The sequence below is a fragment of the Mustela nigripes genome, chromosome 14 (assembly GCF_022355385.1).
Source record: "Mustela nigripes isolate SB6536 chromosome 14, MUSNIG.SB6536, whole genome shotgun sequence".
Taxonomy (NCBI): domain Eukaryota; kingdom Metazoa; phylum Chordata; class Mammalia; order Carnivora; family Mustelidae; genus Mustela; species Mustela nigripes.
This window is the reverse complement of record NC_081570.1, coordinates 67,864,663-67,881,678: the sequence shown is the minus strand read 5'-3', so window position 1 is coordinate 67,881,678 and position 17,016 is coordinate 67,864,663. Positions and strand designations below refer to the sequence as shown.

Sequence of the window (17,016 nt, the reverse complement as noted above, 5' to 3'; positions counted from 1 at the left end):
AGTGTCTACAATGGGTTGCTGGCTATGTGGCCAATTCTTTCTCTCACTCTTCACTTAATGTAGGATCACATACCAAGTTATTATGACAAACCTAAAGATATAGCGATTTTTTTCCACTCACTTGTGTTTATAAAGACCACACTGCACCATAGTCTTAAATTTGCAAAGCTTTTTCGGGGGCGGGGGGGGGGGCGGGGAATGAAGCAGTACCAATAGAAAAAAAGAAAAGACTGCTCAGGCTGGCAAGTGGCATTAATTCTCAGTGAGATGCTCCAGTCCTAGAAGAAATCATCATAGCTTCTCATTCCCTGGGGTTGTCTGTGAGGGTAGATGCCCTTAAGAGCTGTGAGTCATGGGGTTTAGCCCTCCTGACAGCCAGGATGGAGATCATCTCAAATGACAATGTCAGTCAGAAGGTATTGATTATCTGGGAGTGCTAGGTGGAAAAGGATGCTTGAGGCTAAGTTTAAGTATAGCAAGAAAGCAAGCCATAAGAAATTAGTGACATTTGCATGAGGAGAACTTGGGGTCATAACAGAAGAGACATCTCTGATTCTACCTTTGCAGTCCATTTCTGGAATGGTGCTGACCTTAGCTTACCCAAGAGGGAAAGTGCACACACTTCCCTAAATAACCAATAGTTGCTCGATGCAATCAATAACCCTTCTGGTAGAAAGGTGCCAGGTACATGCCCGGTAGCAATCAGCAATTAAATGGTTTACTAAACATCTGCAGTGACCTAAGTGAGAATCTTCTTTGTTTTCTTCTCAAAGTTTTATTCTATTTACTTATTTTTAAATTATTTATTTATTTATTTATTTATTTATTTATTTATTTATTTCAGAGTGGCCGAGGAGACATCCAAGCGGGACAGGAGGGAAAGGTTGAAGGGTAGGGAGAAGGAGAGAATCTCAAGCACACTGTGCACCGAATGAGGAGCCCTACATGCCACTCAATCTCATAACCCTGAGATCAAGATCTGAGCTAAAACCAAGAGTTGGAGTGATAACCAACTGAGCCACCTAGGTGCCCCTCTTCTCAAGGTTTTAAAATATGATTCCCGAAATTGAACACAATAGTGCTGGAGGAGACCCAAGTCCTTTCCTACAGACCTTGGTCTCTGCCAATAGACCTACTGTGAGAAGAAATTTAGCCCCTTCCAAGTCAGTCTTCTTCTTCCTTTTTTTTTTTTTTTTTTTTTTTTTTTGGACAGTTTAGTTCTTAAAAATCATTCTTTCATGGACTGAGTTGAATCTGACTTCTGGTAAATTTGACATTGTGGTTGTAGATCTGTTTTTGTAAAGAAGACAAAATAATTCTTCTCTCTATTCTGCCTGACAACTCACCAGTTATTCACCCAAATAATGTGAAAACTTTATAGTTTTTGTTTAAGATATTTATTTATTTATTTGAAAGAGAAAGGGTAAGCAAGGGTGTGGGCTGCAGAGGGAAATGGAGAGAGACTCTCAAGTAGATTCCCCACTAAGGGCTGGGCCCTGTGGGGGGCTCCTGACCTCGCTGAGATCATGACCTGATCTAAAATCAAGAGTCAGAGGCTTATCAGACTGAGCCACCCAGAAGCCCCTGTTGTTGTTTAAACAACTGATCCTGCTTTTCAAACTTATTGTGGCCAAGCCAAGGCATTTCAACTTCTGCTTTAAAGTTTCTCCACTTCTCAGTCATTCATCTCTTACATGTATCAGAAAATGGGGGTCTTGCTCAGTCCCGTATTTTGTTCTCTGCGACCACATTCAATCCATCGACAGAATCACTTGATACAACCTCCAAAATGTGTTTGAATCTTTGTTATTCAATCTCCTTTTTCCAGTGTAGGTGAAATGAGCGTTCTCTCTTGTCTCTTCTACTGCTATAGCCTCTGAAGTAGACCCTTCACCACCTGCAGCCCCGTTCTGATACATCATCCACACAAAGCTGGAGTGATTTTTGTGAAAGGCAAGTCTCCTTACCTTACCCTGCGCTTAAATGCCTCCACAGCTACTTCTGGCACTTAGAAGACCTAATGTGTCTCCAAAGGCCTAGAACAATCTGGCCTCTCTTTCAAATCACACTATTTTTCCTTATTCATTAATATGCTCTAATCATCCTCCCCTCTTTCCATTCCTCAATTCTGCTAAGCTCTTTTCCTCCTTAGGGGCTCTGATGATGAGACTTTGCATGGCCATTATCATTGCTTGCAACGAAGCCTGCCCTCCCTCCTCCCCCACCTTTATTTGTTTGATTTAAATGTCACTTCTTCAGAGAGACTTCCTTGATGTTGTGCTCCATCCCAATGAGATCAGTTTATTTATTTTTTCATTGTAGCTTTTCTTTCCCTTTCCTAGCACTATTTGTTATCTAATGTTCATTTGTGTGATTATTTAAAGTCTTGTCACCTCTTCTTGACTTTAAAGTCCATTAACTAGGGGATAAAAGATCAGTTTCTTTTTATTTTCTCTGTTTAGCCCAGTGCTTGTATTAGGGTGTCAATAAATATTTGTTGAAAGATATCTATGTCAATTATTTCTTACATTTCCCTTAGTCTTCTCTTTTCTAGGCCAAATATCTTGGTTCTTTTGCTATTTCTCACATGACAGTTTTTAAACTCCTTTCCAACTTGGACACATTTTTTTTGACGTGTTGTGTTTTCCAATTTTTTCCTTTAAATACAGAGGACTAATTGCAGTATGTTAGATGTGATCTAATAATTAGAGAATTTAATAGGATTATTCTTTCCAATGTCCTTCTTACAATGTCTATTAATTTAGCCTAAGGTGTTGGAATTTTTTTTTTCTTTTTTAGCAGCTGGATCTCGCCATTGGTGCATATTAAGCTTATGATTAACTAAAACCCATATATCCTTTTCTCCTTAACTAAGGTTCCTTCCTAGAGAGCTTCATTTTAAATTGTGCATTTAATGTTTTTAACTGATGTTCAGAATTATCATTTATCTCGTACTAAGTTATACTTATAGCTTATTGTCACATAAGGTACTGATTATCCTTTTCAGGTTGGTCTCATGTGTAATCTGGGTAAACATATTTTCTTTGTTCACATTCAGTGCGACAAAGGCAAGGGGCAGAGATAAAGCTCTGTGATTTAGCCCTTTCTTATCCTGGGTAGGGGTCAAGGATCCCACTATTTGATTTATTAGTTTATATATAAACTAATATTATATAAATAAAATATTTTTATAAATAAAAAATATTAAATTAAGTATATAATTTATGCACATAAAATTATGTAATGTGTATCATGGACATATGTAATATAATTCATATTACTTTAATAAACTTATTTTAAGTTTTTTTTTTAAAAATAGCATTTGTTTTTTAAAATACATTGATAAAAGGGTAGTAGTTCATCCAAATTTATACTCAAAGCATTTTATTTCCTTAAATTTTGAAATAAGGGTTATGTCTCAATTATTTTAAAATTAATTAAAAACAAAAATATTGTTAACATCTAATCAAAACTGCATCCTATGAAGAAGTTTAGCTATACGTGTTAATATAAAGATTCAAAGAACAATTCCAAGAAAAAATTAGAAAATGGTACATGGGTCTTATTTTCCTCTTTAATTGTTGTCTTATTCCAAGAAATAAAATTAATGAATGCAATAAAAACTCATGATCATTGGACTCATGATTATCTTAGCCTCTATAGAATCATTCCCTAGAAACATTCATTATTCCGGTTCCATTCAAACACATCTGTTGAGCTCCACCTCTATGATCAGCCTTCTAGAAATGCTGTTCTCAGACACTTTGGCCTCCTGGGATCAGAGGAGAAGAAATCGATGAAATTCTCCTAATTTAACAGGAAACTTACATATTTCACAGCCTTTCTTAACTAGGATGTCCCTCATTAAAAAAATAAATAAATAAACAAAATTAAAAAAATTCTGTTTTTGTATTTACAATTATGTTGCTCTGGTGAGTCATATCAAGACATGGAGATGTGGAACACAATGTCATTGGGTTTACTAGAGAAATGTAAGTCTGAAACTTGCTCTTAAAAATTCTTTCAAACAAACTTGTAAACATCTTAAAATTGGTAGGGTATAAAATGAAAGTTCCATGCAACACATGGATGGAAGTAGAAGAAAGCAGACAGACAGCATCAGAGAATGAATGCTGTTGGATATCATGACTACAGTTTAAAAAAAAAAAAAAAATTGAGAATTTCTTTCTTCCGGGAACCTGGGTGGTTCAGTGGGTTAAAGCCTCTGCCTTTGGCTCAGGTTGTGATCCCAGGGTCCTGGGATCACAAGTAGGCAGAGTCAGGCAGAAAGATGGAGCGGGGAGCAGGTTCCCTGCTGAGCAGAGAGCCCGATCCAGGGCTCTATTCCAGGACCCTGAGATCATGACCTGAGCTGAAGGCAGAGGCTTAACCCATTGAACCACCCAGGCACCCCCTGAGGTAATATCTTAAGTACTATTTAAGCTAAACCCAAACACCCTGGACTGTATTGTTCTTAGAGATAAGCCAGATTTCATTCAACACCATGTCCTAATAGGACAGTTATATCCCACAAACCGTGTTAGATATCAGCAATAAAATGTTCAATTTTCAGGAAACTTTTGGTCTAGGATGGGATACAGAAAAGCAAATCAATCAAGTTTAGGGATATAGTGGTGTGATCACATAATGGTGTATAATTACGATCAGATGACAAACCAGGAGAACTTTTCAGAATGCAGTGATGACTGCCCTGAGGGTTCTGAAGGATGAAGAGAAGTTAGCCAGATGCAGTCAGGATGACGGAGCATTGGGCTATGGGAAAAGAGATGCTATAAGGTTGGGATACATAATGAAGAATCCTCTCCCTCTTTCTTACAAGGGAGGTTTTTCAACCTCGGGGCTGTTGACATTTTGGGCAAGATAATCCTGTGTTTGGAAAGCTCTCCCGTGTACTTAGAAGCATGCATGACTTCTGCCAGCTACATGTTAGTAAGATGAACATCCACCTCTCCCCACCAACCCAAACAAAAAGTGTCTAGTACCAAAGATCCCTTGGGAAGTAAATCACCCCTCACTGAGAAGTCCTTCTGTAAGCAAAAAGAGAGAGAGAGCTATCTTTGGGCACTAGATTAATTTGCTAACTCCACATAGACCAAAAAAAGGGAGGGGGGGAACAAATGGTATTTGCATTCTCCTAGTTTGTTTCCTAGATGCCGTTAATTGGGGTAGGTGAGAGATAGTTATGTGGTTTTCTTACGCTCAACAATCTGGGCCCCAGTATTTACAATTTAGGGATTGACTATTTCTAGGTATGAGTGTAGGTATATATACACCCATATACCACAGAGACATAAATCAGAACATTTCCGATTTGGACATGATACTTAGTGACTGTCCAGCTTTTATTCTTATATCTTTTTTTATTTTTCAAGATTTTATTTATTTATTTGACAGAGAGAGATCACAAGTAATCAAAGAGGGAGGCAGAGAGAGAGGCAAGCAAGCTCCCTGCTGAGCAGAGAGTCGGATGCGGGACTCAATCCCAGGACCCTGAGATCATGACCTGAGCCGAAGGCAGAGGCTTTAACCCACTGAGCCACCCAGGTGCCCTCATTCTTATATCTTATCAGAAAACAAACAAACAAACAAACAAAACACAACTTCATAAACTTACATTATATGTCTTCTGGCAGAAATGAGATTTGAATCAGCCTTATAAATACCACAATACTGCATGAATTACAAGAGTCTCCTTAAAGGGGGAACATCTGTGTAGTGAAGTTTGATTACACTCTTCTTTAAAGAAAGAACAAGCCATGAAAATGATAAAATATGATTGACTTAAAACACAATATATCCAACTTTAATCATTTTCTAAATCCAAAGATATTTTTAGATGAAAGCAAAGGAGGTCATTTCCAAATCATTTTGTGAAACTTAAGCCTACCCAGAGGAAAGGTAATTTTGTTTGATCCTGAACATCAAGTGAATTTGTTCACCAAACCATTTATTCCAAAAGGTAATTAAAATAATGTAAAATTGATCCAATATATGTTTAACAAAATTAACTAATTATAATCTGCTTAAGCCATTTAACCTTTATAGTTCCTATAAAAATGTTTGATTTTCTTTGGAAAAATAAACAACGTGCTTTAAAAAGGTAGTGTCTTCTTGTCTATCTTTCTTCTCTTTTCTCCTTTTCTTTCTTTTTAAAATTTTCTTTTATTTTTTTGGATGATCTGTTAAGGTGCCAATATAGCAAATAGAGTAGACAAATAATTCGGTGGTGGTGGGGTGGGGATAAGACCTCCCCTTAAGTCAAGAGCACATGCAAAAAGGAAAAGAAATATTTTAAGATGACCAGTCGGACTCTTTCCTTTTTGATAATAAGTTCTGTTACATGAATCATTGATGTATGGACCGAACAACGACTGTATCTTGCAACTAAGCATTTGTTTGTTTTCAGCTGCTTTCCATTTATTCAAGTCATTGTCACACCACCTTAAAAAGTTCAACCAACTGACAAAGCCTAATTGTCTGCCACCAGCTACACTTATTTTATACATATCCCTTCTAATCACAGACAGAAACACCGAGTAGATGTCAAGATTTGGAAGGGTTTATAAGGGCTCTTAAGTGTCGTGAGAGGTAAAAGTAGTTATGTAAGGGAAGAAATGTGCTGTGACAGCTCCATCGTTTCAAAAGAGTGGAGGAACTAGGAAATATCTTGGGGGAAAAAAATGGTAGAAGTAACCATAGGTCCTCAGGGACTTGCTAATCCACATCTATTATTAATTCATTAAAACTTTCTATTATATTTTGGAGATAAAACTGTCATTTATGCCATTCCTAAAACCAAGTGACATTATAAAAGACAACTAATAGTAAGAGTAGTAACAGAAGTAACTGTCACTGCTACACAGAGACAAACAAGTTAGACATTGGGAAAAAAAGAAAAAAAAATCTGTGAATATTTTTGATCACAGTGAAGCAAGTCACCCCTTATCCTGAGGTTAATTTGTTGACTCATGATTTCCACTTATCCAATGATATTGAATCACATGAACAAACCTCTACATCTAATCAGATTTTTTTTATTGAATTGTGACCTTTAATCCACCTTCTTCTTGATTATGAATGACAGTGACCTTTATCTAATTTAAAGCAGACACTCTGATGCAAAAATATGCAAACTACACATGTAAATTCTGAATCAAACTGAAGATGTGCATAATCTACTGGGGAGAAATTATTTCAGAAGACATTTATATTAAGGCCGAATGAGAGTAAGTGAATTAGTCAGCATACGAATGATTGGTCAGAAGAGTTGCAACGACCAAATGCTGTTTATATTTGCTCAGCTTCTATTTAGAAAACTAAAATGTCAATATACGTATCAATTTTTATTATTCTACTCAGCATTTTACAGCATTCAGGAAATGATCACAATGTAATAAAGTCAGATAAAATTATTTTTCAGAGAGGCTGGCACACTGTGCCTGTATATTCAATCCATTTTCATCTCTATTTGTTTTCTGCTGCACAAAAACCTGGTGGAATTGAGCCACGGCTAGTGTGATGTGTCGCCTTCCTATACTGTTTTATCTCCTTGAAGGAAAACTTGGTGCTCAATTGCAGCCGGCAGGCAGTAGTGTCTCTAGGATGTATTTACACTGTACTATCTCAAAAAAAAAAAAATGCTTAAAAGAATCAAAGAAGCACATTGGCATTGAGAATCAGAGCGACGCCCTCTACCAGACCGACCTTCTCTGAGTCCCCTTCTTTGCACTGGCTCTTTCCTTTCTCTGGGGATTAATACAAATGCTTCTGAGCTGCCATTATGGAAGCAAACCCTGCTCTGGGCACAAATGAAAATGCAGGCTAATCCTGTAACCCACTCTTGCCTTTCTCGAACTTGTCAACTTTGTTTGCTACCCGTATGAAAATGCCCAAATGTAAGTACGTCACAAATGCCTAAAACACATGATCGCACGTCTGTATTTTATTACTTAGGACCCCATGCATATGAACTTATATATGATAAGGATCATGCCACAGCAGGAGGCCATTGACAGCATTCTGCTGTCAGACCCCACCACACCGTACCCGGAACGAGAATGTACTTTCCCGATTAACACCAGGGGGTTGTCGGATTGCCGTGTCTCAAATAAACAGATTTACCCTGACAGATAATCGGCATTTTGCACTGCCTAATACATGTTTATCTTCTACTATTGACATAATTACACTAAAAGTGCACTTAATATAATCTTTCATAGGAAATTAAACAGGTTTTAATGATATACTTATAATGGATTGGGGACAGAGTTGAGGGAGAGGAATATCGATACTAGATGTTTTGGGAGAACACATACATGAAGGAATGATGACGAGATCAATGAACATCGGGAGAAATCAATGACAGCCTGTGTTTAAGGAATTCATTTACATAGTTTCCAAAGAAATCAGAAAAATCCTACAAAGCTGTGAAATGCCCTCCTGATTTTCACATGTCCTCATGCTTGCTTTCTGATGTGGGCCTCGAGCTCGTCTCCCACACAACAGACACTAAAAATAAGAGTGCTCTTAGGAAGGATTTTAGATTTGACTACTTCCTGGTCAATCCTTCCAAAATTTCTCAGTCTGGCTTTTGAGCATGAGTACTGGAAACTCAGGTCTGCACAGAACCTACTCAGAAGGAATTCCACAACTTTGCAGCTCAAGCCCATTACCCAAGTGCCACAGGCAAGCGGTTTCAAAAAGCTGTGAAAATTAACACACGCTGGGCATTAGGCATCAGGCCTTCAGGATATATTCAGTCAGGACCTGAGAAGCAGAGGTAGGTGAAAATAGTAATTTCAATCAAAATTATAAATATAACCCCCAGCATGAGAAGCATCTTTCTCGAAACATTTGCTCTTCGTGGCTATGACTGACCTCACTGCTGTCCGAGAAGACTTAAGAATTTTAAGTATCACCACCTTCAGATACTAGTTTAGTAACAGTTAGGATCAGTGCTTTGTGGTCTTTTGAATCTTTTTTCTTTCCTTAGCTAGACATTAAAATAAAGCCATTAAGCATCAAAATACTTATGTCTGTGAGAGAGGTCCAGGGTCATGCGAATCTGAATTCGAATAGAAAGCAAAATGAATATGGGGTCGTATTGTAAAGCATCTTTCAGAAGCTCAGCATTGTTTGGGGGCGTATGGCAGATATTTAGTTTTTCTAGAAAACTGAGAAGTGCATGTTTTTATTTCTAGTTTACAGATGAGGCAGCTGTAACTCTGAGAAATGAAACGCTATGGCCAAACGCTGGGATTCCAGCCAGGGTCTGTCTGTCTGTTCCTGTTGCTCTTTCTGTTTCATGAGTTCAGATCACGTGATTTTAAATGCCTTTGATTGCTGTTTTCCAAGAAGGCCGTTGATTAAAACATGGTCCTCTATTTCTATCATTAATTAGAAATATGCGTCTACAAGTCTCCTGCCGGCTGCTCTGTCCCTCACTGAAGTCCACAGATTCCAGGGAACCCAGATGCAATGGCTTTTCATCGGCTCAGGGGAAGGATCTCACGAAGAGCCGTTACCATCTCCACAGCTAGGTGTGGAAACATGAGACGACAGAGTGCTGAGACCACCAAGTGCCGGTCCCCTAAGGCCAGAGTGCCCCAGCAAGGAGGGGCGCAGCTCATCTTCTGAGGAACTGGGAGATTTTTCCTGCCCTCAATTCTGGGATTCAGAAGGGGATAGATGGGGAACCCTGCTTTTGCCCCAGGTTGGTGACCCTCAAACTGCTTCTGTTTCACTTCTCCCAGTGCTGCCTCCTGAACCCTATGTCTCACTTCACGCATCCCAGCCTTTTTCCGGGAGCATGCTGGCTGACAGTCACACCTTGGAAGCAGCCCACTCTGACAGGCTCCATCTCCACCCGGCCTAGGTGTGGCAGTGTGGCTGTGTGGCTGAAGAAGACGGGACTTGCCCAATTCCTTTTACAATCCGATTTATGGTTGTAAGCTCCCTGCGTGGGATCTCTTCTTGGATTGACAATTCTAGAGTTTGTTTTAAAAGCCGCCTCATATCCTCTTTGCTTTCATCCTTACTTAGGACCCCAACCCTGCTTAGTATAACCATTCCCAAGGAGACAAAGCTTCAGGCCATAGAATAATTTCTCTTTGAGATTAATTACGATTTCTCTTCCACTTACTGTGTATGGAGATTTGATGATAGGAATTAAAAAGCTGTAAACTGTGGTTCATAAGAAAGGCCAAGGTCTGCATTCTTTCAAATCTTCTAACCTCCTCATCCCTCAGGACATCTTCCTCATTCCTCCACCATCTTCTATTTTATTTCTCTTTGTCTTTTTTGTTCTCCTCCTGCTCTACCTTCTATCTTAGTTCTCCCACGGGTCGCCTGCTCCTTTAAGTTCCAATCGAAAAGTCATATACCTATATATAGCATGTACTTGTAACATATATGATATACTTATATATATGATTTTATCTATTGGAATAATCTCCTTTCCTATTGCTGTTTTTAAAAATTGAACGGTGAACTGTCATATACTATCAGAGCACAGGTCCTGCGTCTGCTACATAGCTAGGTCTTAAGAAATGTTTTGAATGAATAGATGTTCCTCACTTTGCCCTTGAAACAAATTTAAAAGTATATACATAACCTAAGCTAACTAGATTTTTTGAAAATTCCATCAATCATTCACATATTAATCAAGACTGATCTCTGGCCTTTACACTGGGCCAAGTTCTGTGAAAGACACAGAATAAGTATAATTTTTACCCTTAAGTAGTTGACAAGCTACTGGAGACACAGCAGACTATGACCCATAAAACAACCAGAGAAATAGGAGAAAAGAACAGTTAGAGGCTAACTTCTGTGATGTAAACTGTAGGCTCAGTCAGTAGAGAGGGAAGAGGTCTCAGTGACTGGCGGAAGGGCGTTAATTTAATATTTCTGGAAGAGGATTGATAGGAAAGTAACATACATAACAACAGTTGGAAACAAATAGGATTTCCAGTCGTGGTGTAAGGCTGTGTAAAAGTGTTGACTTTGCCTCCCCAACAGTAGATCTTACCAGTGAAATTTTGTTTTTTGAGCTTGGCTGTGTTGCTAACCGTCCAGTCAGCGCCCATACATTTGAGAATTAATTTATCTGAATATTTTTGGCTCATATCACAAGCTTTCCACAGTGAGAAAAATCTTTTGATTTTACTTTTAATTTCAAGAAATTGACATCTTTTTAGATAGGAAATTCAATTATGCAGCTGAAGAATTTAGGAACCAGGGACACAGTCTTCAAATGGTTTTAGGTCTGTTTTAACTTCCTTGACTGTTTATGTCAACTCACAGCTCGTAACAATCATGCCCTGTCCTCCCGCCCCCTCTTTTTCTTTCAAAGTAGAAATATCCACCAAGTAATGGAGAAATCAAATCTGAAAGGAATGTCTCACAGGCTAAGGAACTCACTCAGCAAGAGATGATGGAAGGGTAAGCTCAAATTTAAATTAATTCCCAACCTTCCCTGTACCAATGGTCGATGTCTAACTTAGCTAATCCGGGCAAAAGTGATATATTAAAATAACTTTAAAGATAGGTTCTCGGGCTTTCTGCCTGCCAGCAGATAGGGGTTCTGGATATACAGGGCAGTCCATCTGCCTGATACTTCAAATAAGATCTAAAAAAAAAATATGCTGGTATCACAGAATGACATCAAAATTGTTTTTCATTCGTTACTCGAGAAATGTGTGGCTTGCTCAATTGCTACTGACCCATGTTCCCCACATTTCTGCCTCTTGATTATGTGTTGGTGCTGTTCAGATTTTTGTTTACATTACATATCGGATATTCAGAGGTCAAATGAACACAGTCTTTGAATCAGATTCCTATGAGTTACATGTATAATAGTTTATCTGCTCACACTGGGTAGAAAAACAGTGGGAGACAGTTCAAGCTATCCCAAATAAACAGACAGAAGTAAAGGCACAAATGCTTTTCTGTATAGACCTGTCCTTGCTCATTTCTCCTTGAGGAGATAACACCTTCTAACACAAGGACAGATAACTATTTCAGGATTTCAGAGTCCGACCATTTAAAGATGTATTTTCAGTCCATTTGTTTTCTTTATCTGCTTTTTTAATGCGTTGGTATATTTCAACTTGGGAAATTTTCCTTCAGATGCACCCAATAGAAAGAAAGACAAGGAAAAGGGCTTCCTTTTCACTATCTAGGAGATTTTGAAGGGTGATATGACAAGATAGAAGAATATGTATTTTCTGATGGGAATAGTTGTTTGCATGAAAATTTTAATTGTTACCAGAGCTTCATTGGAGTTGCAAGAAAAGGTAGTTAGATAAAGCCTCAGGTTAATTTCCATCATTACCAAGCATTTTACACGACTGAAAAATTCCAAACATGTAAAGAGTTGTCAATCTTGTTCTTTAGATAGAAAAAATAAAATAAAATAAAAAATAAAGGTGGGGGGCAGTGCTTCAAAGGCTGTCAGTAGACAAGTCAGCCAATTACAGATCTGATTTGGTCCTTAACCCCTTGAGGTAAAAGACAAAATGTTCTGTAATGTTCTTGGCATGCATTAAATGAAACAACTTAAAACAAAAACAAAAACAAAAAGCCCTCTGCTTTAATGTTTATATAGACAGACGTAAAAAGCTCTGGCGAGAGTTGAAAAATTGGAATCAGATATTAGAATCAAGAATATAAATGGAGCAATAAAAACATTTCTGCTATTGGCATGTGGGGTGGGTATCCACATTATATTTAGTTATGTGAAGGAGGCATGGTTGTGTGAAGTTTTGAAGCCAGTAGCAGAATAAATGGGTTCAAATCCCAGTTCTACCACAACTGTGTGGCTTTGGCTGTACCACTGAAGCTCCCTATACCTCAGTATCTTGATGTGCGAAATGAAGATGATGGTCCCGTCCACCTCACAGTGTCGTGCAGATTAAATTAATACACACAAAGCAATTAGTATCTGCTGAGTGTTCACTTGCTATTATGATCAAACCACACACAGCAATGTTTCAAGATAGAGAAAATATGTATGGCACATTATAGTCCTTCTTGAGGATTTTTTCATGTCTACAGATGATAAAGGCATTGAATGTCTGCTGATGAGGCACATCATATCCCCTGGAGCAGGGACGGAAGTTTCCCGGGCACCACTGAACACTCCGGAAGTTACAAGAACTTATTAACACCCTCCATAGCATCCCTTTAAGATGATAATTTATCTTTTTAACAGCACTCAGTAAAACCAGCAGAAGAGAGCCAGGTGGGAATAACAACATGGTATTATATACAGCTACAGTTTGACCAGTTCTATAGACTCTGCTGCAAGGCACAGTAAAATGGAGTAAAATGTAACTTATCTCGAACAGTTGCTCCAATGAGTTACTAGAGGAGTGGCAAGTTTACAGACCAAGCGCAAGAAACCCATGCGAGTTAAAGGCTGTGACCTTTTTATTTAGGATGCACAGTAAAACCTAATTTAAGGCTTGCAAGTTACTAGGTCTTTGGAGAGTTTCCTAGGAGCTTTGCAAACAAATGTGAAAGTCTGTAAAAGATGTGATTTTGAAATAGCTAGGAAATGATGGGTTGAAATTCCACGGGGGAACGCCGTCATACCTATCAAATACTGGTAATTTGGTTGAAAAGAGAATGCCTCGTTGTTTGCATTTTCTCTCTCCCCAGATCTCCCTGGCCACTTTTTATATCTCTGCTCAGCTTGACTGCTGACAGAGTATTGCATAGTGTTCCTTTGTTCTGAAGGGGCAGCCTTTGGTTTCACACTAGTCTCAAGTTCACACAACCAGGCAATCTCACACACCTTTCCATCTGTTCAGGCTTTCCTGTGTCGGGTACTCTTCCCAAACTCGCTTTAAATATGAAAGAATCACCCTCCACCATTCGTGAGGAATCCATTTCTTTCCCTGTAATCCTGAAGATGTGAATGGAATCCTCCAGTGACAGTGTCTGGCAAGAAGATATTCATGGGCAACTACATGATTCGAATAGATACATTCAATTAGCCCTTCCTGGAGAAGCCTCAGTTTCCTTTTTACCACTCAGTATTTCAATGGGTTTTAAAGAAATTCTAATTACTGCATAGAAAATAAGTCAAATTCTTCTTCTCTCACTGCGGAAGGCTTTTATTACCACTGCTATAAAACATATATCCTTTTTTTTTTCTGTTGCTATCCTAGCAGAGTAGCCTGCATACCAATAGGATCACTAAAATGCCACGAAGCAGAACATATTCATCTGTTAAATTCTATGTACAGTAACCTAACAAATGCCAGAGACAGAAAGATTGCCCTCTGCACAGTAATACTTGTGTAGATGTCTTCTTTATGCTAACAATGACAGGGCTTCATGCCTTGTACTGTACTCAAAAATCAGAGTGCATTTTTTTTTCTCTGTAGAAGAGTCTGTATCCAAAAGAAAAAGAACTGCACATTTTTGGCACTGAGATATTTTATGTGGATAATAAATTTTTTCCCTTGAACTCCACTAACTACAAGTATCTACCTGGAAGATGAAATCGAAGATTTATGTCATCAGAACTATTCAGCATACCAGAGGATCATTTTTTCTTCTTTTCAGGACTGTCAACTTTGTTTACTGTTTATGTTCAATTCCATACTACACAAGCGATTAAATGGTCTTGTCATAGCTACATGTCAAACCTTCTTAGGAAAATAAGGTAATAAATGTAAAATTATATTAATAGGGAGTTCTTTGAAAGACATATTACATTTATTGAAAACTAAATTGTAACTGAAATGCTATAATTATATTTGTACTAATCAAAAAGAGATTTTTGAGTCTATAATTTTACAGCATTTAGTATGTTTTAAAATTGAAATGACTAAGGAATGATTAAAATATTATTACAAGGAACTTCAAGGAAACACATAAGAAGTCATGGAAGCCCAGAAACTGACTTCATAAATCAACATGGATCTCGTCAAATCTGTTAGCCTCTTAGGTGCATCTTTAATCAAAACGCAACAATTTGGCTATTGAAATCAGCCTTAAAAAATGACATCAAACAATGTTGTACAAACATAAGCTTTTTTGTTAGCCCTGCGATGTTAAACTTTTTTATAATCTAATTTCAATCTCAAAACAATAAATAAGCGCGTGTACAATCGCAGGAACTGAATCCTGGCTAATTATAATACTTCTGCATAGCCTCGTAACATTTGTAAATTGTAAAGAATAAATCTATTTGACAGGCCTGTTAGCAATAAGGCCTTCAGCTTCTTGCTTTGCAGCTGAATGAAGTAAAATCTATCCTTTTCTGGCTGTGGTTAAAAACATTTCAACAGTTAGTTCTTTCTCACAGAAAATGCTGCAGGTAGGTGCCAGGTTAGGGGGAAAACAAAACAAAACAAAAAACCCCCCAAAAACAGAGCCCCAAAATTAACACGACTGAATTTTACCCTTGACTATGCTTGGCCAGGATGCATGAGAAGTTAAAACATACTGAGAGATTATTATTTTTTTTTTTTAAGAGGGAAAAACTTGATAGAAAGGATTGTATTTCTAGATCAGAGAGTGGACACTCTAATCTTTCTGACATTGTAAAACTGAAGCTGGCTGCAGGGAAAATAAACATTACAATACCCAACACTTAAACAATTGTACCTCTCCCGCTAAGTAACAAAAGCGTGAGGCACCTGGAATCCCAGCATTTCTGCCTAATGCCAGCAACAATATAAAGCATTCAAGTGACATTTGATAATGAGCAGACAGTGCAGGCATTACACACGGTCTTTAGAAGAATCAGACTTCCTACCTTGAAAAGACAGATGGAGGTAAGTTCCTTTAAAAAAAAAAAAAAAAAAAAAAAAAAAAAGTTGTAAGTAAAGCCAGGCGGCAGCTGCAGTAAATTGAGTCCTTTCAGTCACTGTATACATACAGCAGTTCTGCAATAAGGGGAAAAATATAATGGGAGGAGCGGCTGTGAACGAGTGACCTCCTCAAGCCGAGTCCTCTCTGTGAACCAAGCATGGAAAGCCCCTGCTCCTGATTTGCATGGATTATCTCCACTTGAACAGATACAGAGCAGATACATTTAAATTGAGCTGGCACAATGGCAAAAAGATGGAAGAGTGAATGAATGAGGGACAGCGCAAGTAGAGGGAGAGAGAAAGAGAAACAGACACGAGATCGGAGAGCGTGGATAAGCTGGTTCTTGCAGAACTGTGTCTCAGAAGAGCTACAGCTCCCTCTTCATGTCACAGTTGTAAGATAAGCAACGTTGTCATTAAGAACTGGTTAATCATAGGGAAAAATAGACCAGATTAGCTGACGCTCTAGCTGAGCCAGGTTTTGTCAGCCTTTTAGGAGTCTTTCTGTTTTGTCATCAGGATTTTAGATGGTATAGAGAAAATCTTTTATTAGGAGCCGGGTAAACACATTTGGATAAAACTCTTGAGTTTTGAATGCTATCAGAGCTTTGACTTCATTGGTGTACCCGTATGTCAGTGAAGGAACGTAGACAGTTTGTTAAGTAGAATGTTTATTTTGAAAGAGAATTAATCCCTGTTAACTTTTAAAGAGGTAGTGCTATATCCTGCACTGCAAAAAAGGAAAGAGTATTTGAATATTTATTAATGATTAATTCTCTGAAAGAACCCAAATGCACAACTGAAAGGGAATTCGTGGCTTTTTTTTTTTTTTAATCTCCTTAGATTGTTAATTGGGTTCCCCCCACCTTCATGTTGTCTTTCCTTGGCGTTTCAGAACAGAAGAAATCCTTCTTTCTCTACCGTACATGTATCTTTAAACAGACAATGTTCATTTGCTTTTCCATTTAGCATCATCAGAGCTTTATATATTCTTATCCTCGTTTTGAAAATGAGAGAGAGGGAGTGGAATATGATTGTAACTCTTGCCAACAGTCACTCAGTAAGTCGGTGGCAGATCTCAGAAAGAAAAGAATAACCCTCAGTTAGCAAGTTAACGTGAAGCCTGCCTTCTCTTTGTGTAAAGGTGTCTGCAGATGTCCAAACAGGCAGG

At 38.1% G+C, this 17,016-nt stretch overlaps 1 long non-coding RNA gene across 2 annotated transcripts in view; it reads right to left on the bottom strand.

Moving 5' to 3' along the window:
* The window catches only part of LOC132001952 (uncharacterized), a 212,432-nt gene extending 196,266 nt beyond the window's left edge, over nucleotides 1–16,166 (bottom strand). For both annotated transcript variants that reach the window (XR_009399729.1, XR_009399730.1), the window contains exons 1-2: nucleotides 15,914–16,166; nucleotides 15,791–15,817 (exon numbers count right to left, since the gene is read on the bottom strand). This is a non-coding gene — a long non-coding RNA (uncharacterized LOC132001952). The remainder of the gene's footprint in view (nucleotides 1–15,790; nucleotides 15,818–15,913) is intronic.
* Between the last annotated feature and the right edge of the window lie 850 nt (nucleotides 16,167–17,016).